Here is a 6,000-nt window from a genome sequence, read left to right as displayed (position 1 = left end):
ATTATCTTTCACACACTTCAATGCGTTTTCATCAAAGTGAACAACTCCGCTGTCCATGATAAGCAATGAATGCATTCCACTTTTTCCAACAGCTGCACTCTTTGCGACGATGTCTGGAACAATAGATGAAAAAAAGATTTTTTGAAACAAAGCTGACGTCATATGTCCTGTATCTGAAGGAACAAATAACAACGACTGATTGGATGCTGCAATATACTCTGTGAGAAGAGAGTGAAATGGAATAACAATTATCACCCTGCATCTGTCCCCATTTGCAGAAGTCATCAAAAGAAGAGTAGTCGAAGTCGGGATTGCAGGTTCTGGCACAGTTGGAGAAGAGCTGGAAGATTCGTCTGATATCACCAATGTTGGAGGTTGATCCGAAGAGAATGTGGATGTTTCATCCAAATTTAACACTAAAAAAGATGGATATTTTTCCACTTCGATGAACTTTTTGACATTTGCAAAAAAAGGTTCCAAACAATCCTTGGTTGAATGAGCGGCTCTGGCATGTGGAAGAGGAGTTGGTGATGTTTGATGATATTCTGAATGTCTTTTCAGTTATAATTTCCTCCACGTTTATGCTAATGTTATGAACTTCGGATCACAATCCAGATGTTTCTGATTGAAGTCGACAGCCTTTCACTCACAATATTTAAAAAATGAACACTCAAAAAACTGACAAATCATTTCAATAACTTCTATTAATGTTAGTGAGCTTTCTTTTCTGATTTTCACATTTATTTCTACTACAAATTTTGCTTCTTCTATCCTTTGAGCTTTGTTTGGAGTCCGTTCTTACCCGGCACTCTTCGAGATTCAAGAGCATTTTTTTTTCTGCAAAAAGTTGATAGAGAAATGTTTTGATTCCTATCAAGACCTCTCACAAAACAATTGGGTGAAAGCACATTCTTTCAAGCTTTTAAGCATTTATTATTTAAACTATGTTTAACTCATAACTTTTTTTGGCTTTCTCATATGGGGGAATATACGGACTTTCAAGCTTTTTATGCACAAAGCATAAAAAAATTGTTTCACTGATAACATAATTAAACGTTTTCAGATGACAAAATAAATTTGATTTTCATCACTGTAAACAAACATCATTGATGAAATGACAAAATGTTTTGTTCATCACAAATATTTCAATAAGGAAAGAAATTTTGCTTGGATTTTTTGATCAAAATAAGAAAATAAAAAGTGCATAATTTTTCAATGAATATGCTTGAAGTCAAATATTTTTCCCCATATTAAAAAAAATATATTGGATTTTCACAACAACGAGCAGATGAAAATAATATCATTATGTGGTGTTTTGTGTCTTACCACGTATTTCAAAAAAAACGAACGAATTTTGTTGAGAATTTTCGCTGTCAAAAAGAGTGTCAAAAGTTTATAATTTCTCAATGAAAATGTCTGAAGAGGAATATTTCAACACAATTGGTTGCAAAATCCGATTCACTGCACTTTCATTGCACAACACATCGAAACTTAATTTTATTTTGAAGAGTTTTTTGTAACCCGATCATTTTCGTACAATAATTATTCTTATTCGCAATTCAAGAGAAATTGATGAGTCTCAACTTTATCAAGTTGAAACCAGTTCAAAGTTTTGTTCTCAATTTTCTTGTCAAAAAGGAAACACAATCCATTGAACAAAAATTCTTCATGTTTTTATTGTAAAAAAAATATTTTCTTTTTTATTAAATCGTTATTTTTTATAAAAAAATACAAATGTGTTTATTTGCAAAGAACGAAATGAAAATCATTCAATGAATGAAAATTGAAAAAATAAAAGAAATAATTAGCATTTGCAGTAGTCGAATTCAATACATTTGACAATGAGAATTTATAAGGTTGAGGTCGCTCCTGTAAACACTGAGCGAGACAAAGCTCAACCTTTTTTTTTTTATTTTCAGATTGAATATAACGATGTCCTAACTCATTCAATCTCCCTTGGAAAAATTTATTTTGTGCAAACCTTTAAAAGGAAAGTGGGAGCATTTCACTAAACGCACGAACTATCACGCAAACTTTTTAACCTGAACCAATCTACTTATTCAAAGTTTTTTTTGTGAATTTTTTGAATTAGAATAAAAAATGACGGCTTTTGATTGAATTCGTTACGGTTTCTGTTATTGTTCCAAAATTTATTCTTTTTATTTGAAAAATTTTTAGTTTAAAGAAAAAAACTGGACAATATAAAAATCTTTATTAATTCAAAAAGAAATTCAAATAATCGGATAATTTTCTGAAATTGTTATTAAATTTTTATTTTTTCACAAAGAGTTGATGATTCTCTTTTGATGAATTGTGTTCTCCAAATAAAGCACTTTCAGACACTTTTGAATGGTTTTATTCTGTTGCTGCCCATTGAAGTGGGGTTTCAGGCAAATGTTTCAGAACTTCATTTTTGGCTAAAGGAAAAAAACCACAAAACCTCCATTAAACAATAATCGATGAGGGGTAACTTGCGGCTGATAGTCGGTTTTTTTGAAAAAAAAAATAAATAAATGCTTTTCTTATTTTCTCAGCCATAGAACCCTTCCAACTTTCCGTTTCCTATGAAATTTATTTTTAAACTTTCAAATACAATTTGGTAGTTGGGCGGAAGAATATAAAAGGTGTGAAAAGGAAGTATAATTGAATTCGAAAAATTGCAACTGCAAACTTTTTTAATTTCATCGCAGAAATGACCCACACCTCCATCCACAACCAGCATGGCATGATCATATTGCTTACCAATAGTGCACCGATTTTTGTTAATTTCTGACATAGATATTTTTTCAAACAATTCAGCGAATATTGTTGATGTTTAATAAAATGATATTGTTGGGATGAAAACTTTTGTTGCAGTCGCAGAAAGAAAACACTCGGGGGGAATTGTTTTGAAGGGAATTAAAAACTTGTGCAAGGAATCTGCACCCATCAGTTCTAGTCATTAAAATGATTGATGTGGGGGTTGGCAGAGATGATTCGGAAGTGATTGATGAAGGAACAGAAAATGATGAAGCGATTTGTTATTCAAATATAACGAATAATTTGAAGATGTTTTATCAATATTGAACATCAATTGAAATATCGATTTCACCTTTAGGAAATATTTTCAGTTGTCGTCGAAAAAGGCAATAAACACTGCTTTGCATGAATGAGCAATCCTTTCAACAAACAGTTATTTCGACATTTGAAAGTCGATTTCTTCTTTTTTTGTTAAAACGAAAATAGATCAACCCAATGCTTATCTGCAGTCCAAATTTCCTTTCCTTAGCTTCCATTTTTGTATAGCAATTCATTTGACTGAAATACAAAAATAGTTAAAAAAATGACGAAAACGCTGGTTTTTACACCATTTGTTAAATATTTCGTTTTGTGTGATTAATTCCTATCCTTCTGTCCTCCAAAATCCTCTCTTAAAAACTCATCTTCTTCTGCTTTTGAAAATTATGTTGGTCTTTCTTTTTTTTTTTTAATATTTTCCTTTTTTTTGCTTTTTCACTCTCTTGCTAAATATCTTCTTGATATTGCACAACATCTTTCAATTTCTTGTTCAAAGCACTGCAAGATTTCAAAAACATAAAACGCTTTGATAATTCCTTCTCCAATTGAAACGCTTTTCGCAGTTTGTGCTTTTTCATTTTGAAGATCATTTTGTTTTTATGATAAAGAAACAAACAATCATCATATATTTTTATCCAAAAAGAGTCGTATTTAGACCTTATATAGTATTTCCATAAGACTTACTAGTTGTGGAGTGAACTTTTTTAGGAAATTATCCTGATCGGAAAAAAAAGATAAAATATGGATAATGAATACACGCATTTCATCGTTTCAAAAACCACAAGCCTCAAAATCTGCAGTTTCAAACGAAGATTTGAAAATGAAAGATCTTCATGAGAAAGAATTGTTATTTTTTTTTTTTTTTTTTTTTTTTTTTTTTTTTTTTTTTTTTTTTTTTTTTTTTGTGTTTACTCTCGTTCAAATTAGGTTATTGAAGAAGGGGGAGAAATATCTCAAATTTTTTTGAATATTGTTGATGATGCATTTTGCAGTGCAGGAATCACAGGAAAACATGGAAAGCGGTTGATTCTACAAAAATAAATGAACTGCAAATTGACTCTTTGAGGCAGGTGAATACAAAAAAATGAATTCATCTTTCAATGAAACAAATTGCAGAAATTGTGCGTTTCGAAATGAATTTCTTTTGATCTTTTAAAAATTATTCATTCTCAGGCAAACGAAATAAGAAAGGAAAAGAAAAGTTGTGGAAAAGAAACAAAATTTGTTGAGAAAGACTAGTTTTAAGATAAAAATAAAAACATCCTGGTTTTTCGCTCAAGCGCTCCATCCATCTGACAATTCATTGAGCACTTCAAACATTCCAAATAACGATTTTGTCTTGCATGTTGAAAAAACGAATAGTGATCGAAAAAGCGTGTTCGAAAATATTTGATCAACAAAAGTGTTTTTTCAAATTGACTAAATTCAGTCATTCGATATTTTGTTATTTTTCTCAACTTATTTCAAATAAGGCATTCTCTCATCGTGTGAACGTCAAAGCAATTGATTTTTTGGAGAAGCAACTTTTTTTACTAATTAATTTTTTTCATCATGGCTCACTCACAATCACATTGTTGTTTGCGAAATCCAAATGGGTTATTTTTTTTGAAATGTCGCATTTGTTTAATTTTTCATATAAATTAAAAATTCATATTTTGCATGAATTTCTGTTTCTTCTCACGAATCTTCTTTGGAATGAGTGAAAACAGCATTGTTTAGAAATAGATTCCATATTAGTGAAGTTTGGAGTACGTTAACAAAAATTTGAACAAAATATGAAATTTTTGATTTATTTGAAAATTAAACAATGTCGACTTTTCAAAAAAAATTACCCAAACATAAAACACAAAGTGCGGTTGTTCGTTTGAATCACTTATCAGCAACATCCATTAAACATCAGATGACAGAATTTTTTCCATTTTTTCATCCTGATCATTTGGAGGAGTTGAAAGATGTGGGAATTGTTGCTGATTGTGCTGTCATTCCAATAAACTCACCGAGAGGAAAGCAAGAGTCTAGAAAAAAATCTTTTCAGGAAAGCATCACATTTTCTGCGTCAAAACAGAGGTGGGAATGAACTCCAAGGCGTGGACTGCAAGCACAACAATCTCCATTCACACCGGTTCAACACATGCTTTTTTTTATTTTCAAAGAACATTACCCCACATTTGTTCAAAAGCTTGGAGGAGCAAAGATTTTGGCCGATTCCGCTTACATAGGAGCGAAACCAGAGCTTGGGGCGATTATCACAAAGCCCGTTGGAACTCCTGAGCTTGCATCTCATCGTGTTATTGTTGAAAGATTCTTTGGAAGACTCAAAACTCTCTTTTCTGTCTTCCGTCATCCATGGGTTTTTGAAATGGAGCGTGTTGGGGATTATTTCTCAGTGGCTTGTTGCCTAACAAACTTTCATATCTTGCACAATCCACTGACAAATAAGGATTTTGAAGCTAATTCATTGTTTTTTGAAAAGTTATATTCAAGTCACTTGAGAAAAGTTGATACAAAGAAGGTTGCCAATGCCAGATATTTCGCCAAAATGAAAAATAAACTCAATCCAGAAAATACCCTGACACCCACAATAACTACAATTTTGGCAGAAACAGGAGGCTTATCTTTCACTTCTATACCATTATTTTTTATTTTCTTTTACTATTTATTCATTTTTATAAACGTCATTCTTCCTATTTTTTTTTAGATGCTTTTGATGAAGATCAAAGGGTGTACGAAGCAGAAAAAGCGAAAGAAAGAAGAGAAAGAGCGAACTGCGAAGTTTTCGAACAAAGAAGCGAGCAAAGGGAACAGGTTTTGCAAAAAGAAAGAAAAGATTTTGATGAAGATCAAAATTGTGATAATTCACAAGCTTGGCACCTGCTACAGCAATGGATATCTATTAGTATTTTTTCTCCATCTTCAACTCAGCCTTTTCCTTCATTTTCACAA

The sequence above is a fragment of the Monocercomonoides exilis genome (assembly GCF_001643675.1).
Source record: "Monocercomonoides exilis strain PA203 chromosome Unknown scaffold27-1312184, whole genome shotgun sequence".
Lineage (NCBI taxonomy): Eukaryota > Preaxostyla > Oxymonadida > Polymastigidae > Monocercomonoides > Monocercomonoides exilis.
This window is presented reverse-complemented; position numbering follows the sequence as displayed.